Here is a 13,089-nt window from a genome sequence, read left to right on the forward strand (position 1 = left end):
CAGAAAGGAATTCTAATCTATTTTCAACTCCAGCTAGTATTCTTATTATCATGATTCTAAATTCTTGTTCAGACATCTTGCTTGTATCTGTGTTGGTTAAGTCCCTGGCTGTTATTTCTTCCTGCTCTTTCTTTTGGGGTGAATTCCTTTGTTTTGTCATTTTGAATGGAGAAAAGGAATAAATGAGCTATAAAAAATTAAAAAATTTTTTAAAAATATTAAAGTTAAAAAATTAAAAACAAACACACAAAATAAAATAAATGATGCTAGATCCTAGGTGTGTTTTGGTCTGGGTGTTGAAAGTGGCTTGATAGATTAGAGAAAAAAGGGGGAAAAAAAGAAAAAAAAGGAAATCGTTTGAAAATTTGAAAAAATGAATACACTGAAGTAGACTAAAATGAAATGATGGAAGCAAAATAGAATTTTAAAAAATTTATACAAAAGTAAAACATATGGTAAAAAAACAAAGAAAAATATTTTTAATAAAAATTGAAAATAAATTGAATTTTTTCTCTTTCTGTATTCAAGAAAAAGAAACGAAAAAGAGAAAAAGAAGAAAGAAAGAAAGAAAATTGAATAGTTGGACCAGCTAACAGACTGAAATACAACTGAAATTACTTTGTTTCCCCTAGAAGTCAAACAGTAAAGTGCTTTATAGTCCATAAACTAAGCAGGCGGTGAGACTTGTGTTCTTGAAGAGTGAGGTTGGCCCAGTTGGGCGGGGCTTAGTGTAATGGCTCCATTCTCCACTAGATGGCACTGCTAGCCTACTGGGGTGAATTGTTGTGGCGCTTGTAGGTGCATATGCACATGTGTGGCAGTGGTGAAATGGTGTCACCCAGCTACCCAGTCTCTAGTTTCAGAACTCTGTTCTCCCTGATCGGCAATCACGCACCCGTCCATCTTCGGCTTCTGTCCACTCCCCGCTTCCACACTGTCTATGACCATGCCCCAGGCAGCACCTCCCTCCTGAGTTTTGTCTATGTGGCTGACTTCCCCGGCCTCCCATTTCTGAGGCACTGCGGCTTTGACCTGCTCTGCCCCCTGCGGAGGATCTCACCAAGCAATGGCCCGGTGCCTGCCGCACTCAGGAACACTTGTGGGACCATGATGCTGCTGATGCCCAGAGACTGCAGCCAGGTGCCAGCCCACCACAGAAAAAGTTCGCGAGATAGTGTAGCAGCAGCACCTCAGGGATTATGGAAAATCACAACACACATCTGGCACCAGGCTTAACCCCCAACAATCTTGTTCCAGCACCAGCGAATGTGGCCATTCTCTGGGGTCTGCTGGGCCCAGGTGGCCTCACAGCCTCTACCAAATGTCCTTCCAGCAGTGGAACCGCTTCTCCCCGTGTGGCCCAAGAACCTCCCGGACCCCACTGTGCTCCTGGGGATTCGCCCTTTCCACCAGAGCACCGCCAGGTATCGAGCTGCAAAGTTTCAGACTCTGCGTTCCCCCTGATTACAGTCTTAATGGAATTTAAACCCTCTCCTTTCTCCTTTGTCCTTTTTGCCTTTTTAGTTCAGTCCCTGTGGCTGTTTCCAATTTTCCACTTTCTCTCCAGCTGCTTTTGGGGATGGGTGCTTTTCCCGTATTCTCCCCCAGTCTCCATCCTCTCTCTGCATGCAAAAGTGGCTCCCCACCCTCTGTGCCTTCTCTCTCCCCAAGTTCACCTCTCCATGCCACATACCTGCTGAATTCTGTGGTTCAGGTTGTGCAGATTGTTATTAATTCTCAGATCAGTTTTCTAGGTGTACAGGATGGTTTAGTGTATGGTATGGCTGTATTTCATTGACGGGAGACACACAAAAAACTTCTGTACTGTTCCACCATCTTGGCTCCTCCCCTCTACACTAAAATATTTTGGAGAGATGTTCTTCACTTGCTCCTTTATTTATCCTCTGTCTACGTCCCTGCCACCATGTTCTCCCCCCCCCCCCCCCGTAGATTCTTTGCCTATTCATTTTGTGGTCAAATTCTTCTTGGATTAGCTGTTTTCACAAGGATGGGGTTGGAGAGAAGCCAAGGTATTTGTACTGTCTCATGGGGAAGACAGGTACTTGTGCCTAAGGCTGCCAACCTCTTTTTTGCTGAGCTGATCAAGAGCTGCAGCTTTGGGGCTGTTACCTCCCCCAGACCCCTTTTCTGTTCCCCATGTTAGCCAATGTAGTGGTTTGCTGCTGTATGCAGTCTCTTATCTCTCTGAGCACCGTGTCTCCTTCCACTCTACTGTATCAAATGTGATTGTTTTGTTGTCCCCCCACCCCTGCCCCTGCTCCTAGGTGGGCCATCGACCTGTATGGGTTTGTCCTGTTCTGCCCCTGCCTTGAAGGTCTCCCTGGATGGCCTGGTGTTCTCTGCCCTTATCAGTCTTTCTAATTTATTTTAGAGTTTGGAGTTACAGGTTTTCCCTCTAACTCCACTTAATCAAAGATAGGGAGTTGCTGTTTCTTATTTGCTTTGCTGCTTTTGGTGGGTTTGGGGACAAGGCAGAAAGGAAATTATGAGGAGTCTTTTCTCATATGTTCTTCTGATGCGAGAACTCCCAAGAGCAAACACTTAAGAAGAAGTAATGAAAATTTGGACCTTCCAATCCGTCCCTGATTATAAAATGAAGGCAAAATTAAATACATGTAAATTTCTTGGATGCCTGGCTGACTTGGTTGAATGTCCGACTTTTGATTGCAGCTCAGGTCATAACTCATGGTTGTGAGATTGAGCCCCATGTTGTGCTCAGCACAGCACAAAGCCTGCTTGGGACTCTCTCTCTCCCTTGCTCTCTGCCCTTCCCCAGCTTGTGTGCATGCTTTCTCTCAAAATAAATAAATAAACTTAAAAAAATAAATACACGTAAATTTCTGAATTTAGCTCAAAATCTGTACAGGAGTACATACCTCTCCCATACATACTTCAGTTTATTATAGTAAAAATATATGAAATGCTCCAATGCCTTTAAAACTAAATTTCAAGTGTATTATATAGTTCATATTTTAAGTCAAACTATGCCAAACATTGCTTCTGAATGTGGAGAAAATCCAGCCATCTCCATAATGTGGTAACAAATAGTTGCCTTATAGGAAGGCAGAAAAACCACTTTATATAAAGGAACAATCGGTGTAAAATACTTGGCTAACTGTTGCTCCCATTTGAAATCAACATTGGGGTTTTCTCTCTGCCTCATCTTCTCAAATCATATCACAAACCTGTCCAGGTTGGATCTCTCTGGGGAAATGGAGATCTTCAACAGGACTGGGTCCTTAGAGGGTAACTGGGCCTCTTTCACCTGGTATTGTGTTGGGCCCTTGCAGGGTCTGTGTCCACTTGCCTGTGATTTGGGCCTCTCTGGAGCATTATGACCTGGAAGGGTCCAGACTTCTTTATGAGGATACTGGAGGCTCATAATCCTTGAAGTCATGATCACCCAGGGCTCTCAGCCTTGGTGTTTTCCAACTGATCCTCTAAAGCCAGTTCACCAGGTCATCTGGCCTGTCTCCACTGTGCTTGGTGTTCTCCACCTCTCCCTACAGGCTACTGCTATCCTAAGGGCAGTCTTCACAGTCTTCCCTGGCCTAACTAAAACCTGGCTCCCTCCCTTGTTGACCCCCCAGTGTCCCTTGCCTAAGCCTGTAAAAGCCTGTAAAAGCTTCTGCCTGTAAAAGCCTTCCTTCCATTTTTGTGTAGCTCCCTAGAATTCCTTTCTGACTGCTACATGGGATGCTGTCCTATTCATGAATTGTTGAATAAAGCCAATTAGATTTTCAAATTTACTCAGGTGTTTAAAACAGCCTAAGCTGAGATTGGAGTGTCTCGATGTTGTAGCCTCCTCCCTGCAATTTTGCCCTGATGTCCCTTTGAAATTCTCACTGTTTGGGCTCAGTACCCTCCCATGAGTGTATATCATGAGGATATTTCTCATCACTACCCTGGAAGCTCTGGATCTATGGCTCTTGGCTTCTGCTGTAGGTACAGGAGATTTCCAGAGCCTACTCTACTGTGAAGGGTTATCCCTGCACTTCCCCTGGATGCCCACAGCACATCATTTGCCCCCAGGCCCATATGGCCCTGATCTCTGGGCATAGTTCTGTTTATGCAAGTGTCTTTCCCACCCACTGGAAGCTCCTCTCCTAAAAGAGGGTCTTACTCATCTGTGTCCCATTGTCAAAGTTAGAGTCATGCCCTTGATCAGCTCTAGGTCTGTTTTAAGAATAAACATAAGACTGGAAGGCAGGCAGGCAGAGAAACAATCTCTGCTTTCCTCTCCTGTGCATCATGTCCCTGCCCCCACCTGGAAGTTTTTCTCCATCTGCCAGTTCCACAGGGCACTTCCTTCCTCCTCCTTCCTTTCTCTGTAGCCCTCAACCACCAGGCCAAGTCTTCCTGGGCCTGCTTCCTGTTCTTTTTTCTGCTTAGATTAGGGGAGGTAGCTGGAGGCCTGAGCGACTGGTGCCCAGTAGAGGCACCAGTGCCTGGCAAGCCAGGGAGGCACAGGTGAGATTAAGTAAGTGTGTGCTGGTGCTGAGCCCTTAGCCCTCTTGCTGTCTGTAGCCGGTGCCCTACTCAACAGCCTCCGCAGGGAAGGGTTTGACTACTGACATCCTGAGGAAGCCTCAGGTAGGACAGGGAAGGGATGAGGCTCCAGAGAAGGTGGGGTGACTTGACTATCCATTGATGAAAGGCTTTGGGGGCTGATGGAGGCCAAGCAGGAGCATGGGAAGAGCTACAGACAGAGAGGTGGGAGGCCCAGGTTGGTAGTTCCCTCTGTGCGGGTGCTTGTTGCTGCCTGCTGTCCACTTTTCTGTTCCCAAGTATCACAGATGGAAAAAGCTGTCTAGGAACTTCCCTGGAACTGGAAGAGAGTGGGTAGGTGGTGGGTCAAAGAGTTGTGTTTGACCAGGTCTAATTTTTCCACCCATTTATTCCTTTTAAATTATTATGAAAATCTACAAACATAAGCAAGTACAGAAATTCAACAGTGGACTTGCATATCCCCATTCTTTAGACTGAATAATTACCAAAATTGTATTTGCTTTGTCACTTTTTCTTTGTGTTTTAAGGCAATCTCAGATATTTTTGCCATTTCACCTTTAAATACTTTGATATATATACATCTTTTAAAAATATCTTTTAAAAAAATAACTGTAATGCCATTGTTATATTTAACAAAGTTAACAGTGTTTCCTTGGTGTCAACTGATATCAATTCATAGATGAATTTTTTAGTGTATTTTTACTATTGTTTTGCATGTAAGCTTCAACATTTGGATGTGATCTCTTTGAGTTTGTTTCAATGCATCCCATACATTTTGGTTATTTTGTTTCCATTTTCATTTGTTTCAAGTTATTTTTTATTTACTTTTGATTTCTTCTTAATCCATTGGTTGTTCAGGAGTGTTGTTTCCTTTCCACATATTTGTGAATTTTCTCATTTTCCTCCTGTTACTGATTCCTAGCTTCATGCCATTGTAGTTGGAAAAGATACTTGGTACAATTCAGTATTCTTAAATTTGCTAAGACTTGTTTGTGACTTACCATGCTCTATCATGAAGAATGTTCCTTATGTGCTTGAGAAGAATGTGCATCTGCTGCTGTTGGATGGTATGTTCTATATGTATTTGTTAGGTACATTTGTACTAAAGTATAGTTCAAATCCAGTGTTTCCTTCTTGATTTTCTGTCTGAATAAGCTACCTTTTGTTGAAAGTGGGGTAGTGTCTATTTCTCCTTTCAGATCAGTTGGCATTTGCCTGATATATTTAAGTGCCCTGATGTTGAGTACATGTATATTTGCAACTGTTATATGTTCCTGAGGAATCGATCTTTTTATCATTATATAATGACCTTCTTTGTCTCTTGTTACAGTTTTTGGCTTAAGTCTATTTTGTTTGCTATAAACATAGTTAATCTTGTTCTCTTTGGTTTCCACTTACATGGAATATCTTTTTCTATTCCTTCACCTTGAGCCTATGTGTGTCCTTAAAGCTGAGGTGAATCTCTTGTAGGCAGGATATAGTCAGATCTTGTTTTTTTTTTTTTTTTTAAATCCATCCAGCCATTCTATGCCTTTTTAAGAATACACTCCTATGCTTACTGCACCATTCATAATAGCCAAGACATGGGAACAACCCAAGTGTCCATCAACAGATAAATGGACAAAGAAGTTGTGGTATATAGATACAATGGAATATTTTAAATTTTTATTTATTTATTTTATTGCAGAGAGAGAGAGGTAGAGAGAAAGAGGAAGAGAATGTGAGTGGGGGTAGAGGGCAGAGGGAAAAAAAGAGAGAGAGAGAGATCTTAAGCAGACTCCACGCTCAGCACAGAGACCCATGTGGGGCTTAATCCCATGACTTTGAGATCATGACCTGAGCCAAAACTAAGGGTCGGATGCTCAGCTGACTGAGTCACCCAGGTGCCATGATACAATGGAATATTAATCAGCCATGAGACAGAAGGAAATCCTGCATTCTGTGATAACATGGATGGAACTTGAAGGCATTATACTAAGTGAGATAAGTCAGACCATGAAAGACAAATACTGTATAATATCACCTACGTGTGGAATCAGAAAGAGCCAAACTTATAAAAACCAAGAATAAAATAGTGGTTACCATGGGCTGGGGTATGGGGAAGCAGGAGAGATTTTGTTTAAGGGTCCAAATCTTCAACCAGTAGTCAGATAAATCCTGGAAATCCAACGCATAGCATATAGCATATAGACAATAAAATTGCATTATATTCACCCAAAATGATAAGAGATTAGACTTTGGTTGTTCCCACCACAAAAACAAAATAACAATTATGTGACATGATAGAGGTGCCAACTATCACCACAATGATAATCATATTACAATACATATATGCATCAAATCAACATGTTTTGTACTTCAAACACATAATGTTTTATGTGAAACATAATTCAATAAAAAAAGAAAGCTGATTTCCATCCTTCTCAAGTTTCAGAAGTGTCTTTGTCCCAGAATCACCAGAACTAGGCAAGTGGTATATCCCAAACCTCAATCAACCCAAAGGATGTGGGTAAACTGCCATAAATCTCACCCCAGGGGATGCAGGAGAAGACATCTTTGGAATGGAAGGATGGGAGGAGTCTGGCCACAAGAAGAATAAGTGCAGTCTTGCTCCTGCTAATAGCATGACAGTAATTTAATGCCTTTATCTTCCCAGACAAAGGTGCAATATGTTCAACTTGAAGAGTCTTCTGGGAAGGAGGTAGCTGTAAAATGTACAGGCTCACCCATGCTGTCCTACGACTGATCCAGAGTGCCCCTCTGGCACTGCCATGAGGCTCATCTTATTGCCTCCAGTCCTGCTGGTGGTTCTGTCAATGGTTTTGGAAGGCCCAGCCCTAGCCTGGGCAGCCCCAGATCTCTCCAACACCTTGGGGACACATCCTGGATAAGCTGAAGGAATTTGGAAACACCTTGGAGGAGAAGGGCCTGGAAGCCACTGAAAGCATCAAACAGAGTGACATTGGTAATGTTGATCAGCTCTTTCATCTGCAGGATGACTGGGGTCAGGGTCCCGTCTCTTTCATGAGGGTGAATTAGCTCTCCAGCCAACCTCAAACACACCAGCTCTCAGATATACAAACATGCAGAGCTCATTGTTAATGAACTGGGGTAGGCAACATCTCAAGTTCCATGGCTTCCCAGTAGATCAGGGTCATTTTAGTAGTGGCTATTGATGATGTTTTCTGAAGGAAAATCTTTGTTTTGGATTATAACTCTGGTACATTGATTCCCAGCCACTTCCTTCTCTTCCCACAGAGGGTCCTGAGGAAACCCAGCTGCTGTCAGTGTGGACATGTTTCCAAGTTGTACCACAGCCAGGGTGATGCCTCCCTGATGGGATTTCCTGAGGAAATTGAGCTCCTGTCAGTGTAAATGTGGTGGTAAGTCCACTCTATGCCCTTTGATTAGAATTTATGATATAGTTAATAGAATCCATGTTCCTTTAATGCCCTCCAAGAGTCCTACTTGCTCCTCCCAGCCCCAGTCATGCAGCACACAACTCAGTACCCTGAATGGGGCAACAGAGAAATAAGTCTGTTTTCCAGATTTCTGCATAGCCTGGGAAGCCAGGTGCTCACTTGCATGCCCTCACTTTCCCCCTGCTAGAGAAGTCATGGGCTGAGAAAGTGATTTCTTGGCCCTGAGCCATGCTGCTTGGGGGACAGGTGATGTGGGCAAAGTCAAATTTTACCTCTTACCTTCTTTGATGTGCACACACACACACACACTTTTTGCTGCAACTATGTGCTGGAAGTTCTCTGGAAACCTGGACTTCTATAAAGGCTCTCTTCTCTAAGAGTGATTGTCTAAGACAGTGCTCTCCAAGGTCTCTTGAACCATGGCTGACTGGGGCTAGAGCTGATTCATGGGCCATTTCAGGGTTACAGGCGGGACTGAGGTCTGTTACTTGACACATGGGTGTTTGAGACTCCTCTTGGGTCTCCTGGCATGTGGTGCTGGACCCCACAGCTCCCATAAAGGCATTTTCATCTGTGGATGGATGTCAAGTTGTTGGTTAGTCATAGATATCAGTGAGGGATATTGTACTGGACTATGTTGGACTATGTTGCTGATGTCACTGTAAGCCCTCTTCTGTGCCCCATGTTGCTTCCCAGGGATTCAGGTGAGGGCAGAATTGTACATCAACCTCAGAAGAGGGGGGGAAATAATCTGCTTTTTCCTATTAAACTTTAGAGGCCACCTTAGCACCAAGTACCTTGTCCTTTCCCCAGGATTTCCTGCAGGCACAAGGGATGGGGCAAGGAGGAATGCCTAGTTCAAGGCTGGCCCTCAGACTGGTAATCACGTACCCAGTTTAGACTGGTGGAGTCATTTCTTCAGAGCAGACTCTGTGGCTGAAACTGGAGTCACTGAGTGTGACAAATCTAGTAATAGGAAAGAAGGAGAATCTCGTCTGCAGGGCAGCTCACCTGTTTGCACTAAAGCCTTCTGTGCCCTATTCTGGGTGGGGCCAAGGCTCCTCAGGGCCTGGCATGGGGATGGGCTGGGGAAGGTTCAGTCTCTAGATAATTCTGCCTTTTACTGCCCTGGGCTGATCATAGCCTCCCATCTCACCCCAGGTCAGAGTGGAATTTGGGAGTTCCTGCTGGATGGGTAGTGGAAGTTGGTGAGGCTGCCTATGTGGCTGATGACAAGAGAAAGTAGCATAGGCCCTACATTCAGCTAACAGTCCAGCTATGGAAGGGACTCTGACTGGAGCAGCAAGATGGTGGGAGAAACCTGTGTCCATCCCTCTCTGCCTTGCTCCTCCCTGTGGTCATTCATTCATTCATTCATTCATTCATGAAATATAAGAGTGTCTACTGGTGACCTAGGCCTGTGCTGGGATCTGGGAACATGGAAGTGAGTAAGGGCATATGAGTGTGAAATCAGAATTATTTATTTATTTATTTGTTTTTCTAATGAAATGTCACAATTTCATTATTCAGTGCTGCACGTTGTGCTTTGACTCACGTTGTTTCCTCTAAGTTAATCCACAAAGGGTGGCAGTTTGCTGGAGAGCTGCATAAAATTTGGAAGGCTTCATGAATTTACATGTCATTCTTGCACAGGGGCCATGCTAATCTTCTCTGTATTGTTCCAATTTTAGTATACATGCTGCCGAAGTGAGCGCAGAAATCAGAATTTAGATGCATTAAGATAAGTGTAGGATGGGAAGGGGTGATCAGGGAGGGATTTTTTTCATGTTTAATTTTGAGAGAGAGAATGCATGTGCACATGTGTGTGAGTGGGGGAATGGGAAGGGGAGGGGAGATGGGGAGGACAGAGAGAGGGAATCCCAAGCAGGCTTCGTGCTGTCAGTGCAGAGCCCAATGCAGGGCTGAATTTCACTAACTGAACCGTAAGATCATGACCTAAGCCAAGATCAAGAGTCAGACACTTAACTGGCTGAGCCACCTAGATGCCCCTAGGGAAGGATTAATATGAGAGTGAACAGTAGAGTCCTCCAGGATTAAAGCAGAGCCTGATGAGGACAGAAAATCAGAGAACCCAGAGTCCAGGCCCTGTGTATGCCCTTTGTTGGGGAGAAGCAAGAGCCACAGTAGGAGTGTGGGAAGATGGTGGAGCCATGTGCTATGGGTCTTAAAGGGAAGAGGCTTTTACCTCTGGGGATCAGGGAGAATGCACATCCCTCTCTAGGCCTGGGAATCCATGGATGTTGGGGGATGGGAAAGCCTAGCTTGAGAAGACACAGGGAAGAAGGGGCATTAGAGGAGTTCCATGTTGTGGTTCAGGCAGGGGTGGAGGGAAATGCATTGAAGAGGCTGAGAATGCAGAGATTTGTTTCCCATGAACCAGGGAATCCAGAGGCACAGTTGAGAGGTTGATGTGGAGAGCAGCTGAAGGAGATTGGATCAGGGTGGGGAAGGGACAGGTGCTGGATTGTATTGGGGTAGGGAAGAAGGTACCATGGAGATCCTGAGGCTGTGGTGAGGTCATGTAGTCCCAATAGTTTATTTTAGCTTTAATTTTCCTTGCTTTGGAAGACATATCTAGAAGTGTTGCTACGTCCCATGTCAGAGACATTACTGCCTGTGCTCTCTTCTAGGATTTTAATGGTGTCAGGTCTCACGTTTAGGTCTTTAATCCATTTTGAATTTATCTTTGTGTATGGTGTAAGAAAGTGTTCTAGTTTCATTCTTTTGCATGTAGCTGACCAGTTTTCCTAACATCATTTATTGAAGAGACTGTCTTTTTCCCATTGGATATTCTTTCTTGCCTCATCAAAGATTAATTGGCCGTATAATTGTGGATTCATTTCTCGGTTTTCTATTCTGTTCTTTTGTTCTATTGATCTGTATGTCTATTTTTGTGCCAGTACCATACTGTTTTCATTACTACAGCTTTGTAATATAACTTGAAGTCTGGAATTGTGATATCTCCAGCTTTTCTTTTCTTTTCTTTTCTTTTCTTTGTTTCTTTCTTTCTTTCAAAGTTTATTTATTTTTATTTTGAAAGAGAGAGAGAGAGAGAAAACTAGCAAGGGAGGGGCAGAGAGAAGGAGAGACAGAATCCCAAGCAGGTCCTGCACTGTCAGTGCAGAGCCCAATGTGTGGCTTGAACCCGTGAACCACGAGATCATGACCTGAGCCAAGATCAAGAGTTGGACGCCTAGTTGACTGAGCCACCCAGATGCCCCTCCAGCTCTGCTTTTCTTTTTCAAAATTGTTTTGGCTATTTGGAGTCTTTTGTGATTCCATAAAAATTTTAGGATGTTTTGGTTCTAGTTTTGTGAAAAATGCTGCTGGTATTTTGATAGAGATTGCATTAAGTGTGTAGTATAGACATTTTAACAATGTTCTTTCAGTTCATGAACACGCAGTGTCTTTTCATTTCTTTGTGTTGTCTTTAGCTTCTTTCATCAGTGTTTTATAGTTTTTGGAGTAAAGGTCTTTTACCTCTTTAGTTGGATTTATTCTTAGGTATCGTATTTTTGATGCAATTGTAAATGGAATTGTTTTCTTAATCTCTCTCTGCTGCTTCATTATTAGTGTATAGAAATGCAACAGGTTTCTGCACATTGATTTTGTATCCTGTGATTTTACTGATAATTCATTTATCAGTTCTAGTTTTTTGGTGGAGTCCTTGGGTTTTCTATATATAATATCATGTCATCTACAAACAGTGAAAGCTTTATTTCTTCCTTACCAATTTGGATACCTTTTATTTCTTTTTGTTGTCTAATTGCTGACCCTAGAACTTACTGTACTATGTTGAATAATAGTAGTGAGACCTTGTCTTGTTCCTGACCTTAGGAGGAAACCTCTCAGTTTTTTCTCACTGAGTATGATGTTAGCTGTGGGTTTTTCATATATGGCTTTTAAAAAAAAATTTTTTTTAACGTTTATTTATTTTTGAGACAGAGAGAGACAGAGCATGAACGAGGGAGGGACAGAGAGAGAGGGAGACACAGAATCGGAAGCAGGCTCCAGGCTCTGAGCCATCAGCCCAGAGCCCGACGCGGGGCTTGAACTCACAGACTGCAAGATCGTGACCCGAGCTGAAGTCGGATGCTTAACCGACTGAGCCACCCAGGTGCCCCTTTATATGGCTTTTTTTATGTTGAGGCATGTTTCCTCTAAACCTACACTGTGGAGGGTTTTGGGTTTTTTTGTTTTTTTTTTATCATGAATGGTTGTACTTTGTTAAATCCTTTTTCTGCATTTATTGAAATGATCGTATGGTTTTTATCTTTTCTTTTACTGATATGATATGTCATGTTGATTGATTTGCAAATATTGAACCACCCTTGCTTTCTGGGAATAAATCCCACTTGATGTGGTGAATGATTTTTTTTAGAGTATTGTTGGATTCTGTTTGCTAGTATTTTGTTGAGGATTTTTGCATCTATGTTCATCAGAGATATTGGCCTGTAGTTCTCGTTCTCTCTCTCTCTCGTGTGTGTGTGTGTGTGTGTGTGTGTGTGTGTGTGTGTGTGTGGTGTCTTTATCTGGTTTTGGTATCAGGGTGATGCTGGCCTCATAGAGTGAATTTGGAAGTTTTCCTTCTTCTATTTTTGGAATAGTTTGAATAGGGTAGGTATTAATTCTTCTTTAAATGTTTGATAGGGGTGCCTGGGTGGTTCAGTTGGTTAAGCGTCTGACTCTTTGTTTTGGCTCAGGTCATGATCTCATGGTTTGTGAGTTTGAGCCCTCCATAGAGTCTGTGCTGACAGCTCTGGAGCCTGCTTGGGATTCTTTCTCTCTCTTTGTCCCTCCTCTGCTTTCTCCTCTTTCTCTCTCTCCCTCTCTTTCTCAAAATAAATAAATAAAAACTTAAAAAATAAATGTTTGGTAGAATTCACCTGGGAAGCTATCTGGTCCTGGACTGTTGTTTGTGAGTTTTTTGATTACTGATTCAATCTCCTTGCTGATAATCCTTCTGTTCAAATTTTCTATTTCTTCCTGCTTCAGTTTTGGTAGGTTATATGTTTCTAGGAATTTATCCATTTCTTCAAGGTTGTCTAATTTGTTGCCATATAGTTTTTCATAATATTCTCTTACGATCGCTTGTATTTCTGTGGTGTTTGTTGTT

The 13,089-nt window shown here is 42.9% G+C and overlaps 1 non-coding gene and 1 pseudogene across 1 annotated transcript; one reads left to right on the forward strand and one right to left on the reverse strand.

Moving 5' to 3' along the window:
• Window positions 1-7,194: 7,194 nt before the first annotated feature.
• LOC121041811 (apolipoprotein C-I-like) lies at window positions 7,195-7,905 on the forward strand (annotated as a pseudogene).
• Window positions 7,906-9,560: 1,655 nt separating this feature from the next.
• On the reverse strand, window positions 9,561-9,667 carry LOC121017236 (U6 spliceosomal RNA). Its single transcript, XR_005784680.1, has one exon. It is a non-coding gene; the product is annotated as a U6 spliceosomal RNA (small nuclear RNA).
• Between the last annotated feature and the right edge of the window lie 3,422 nt (window positions 9,668-13,089).

Source organism: Herpailurus yagouaroundi, unplaced genomic scaffold (assembly GCF_014898765.1).
Source record: "Herpailurus yagouaroundi ecotype Mexico unplaced genomic scaffold, PumYag 29, whole genome shotgun sequence".
Lineage (NCBI taxonomy): Eukaryota > Metazoa > Chordata > Mammalia > Carnivora > Felidae > Herpailurus > Herpailurus yagouaroundi.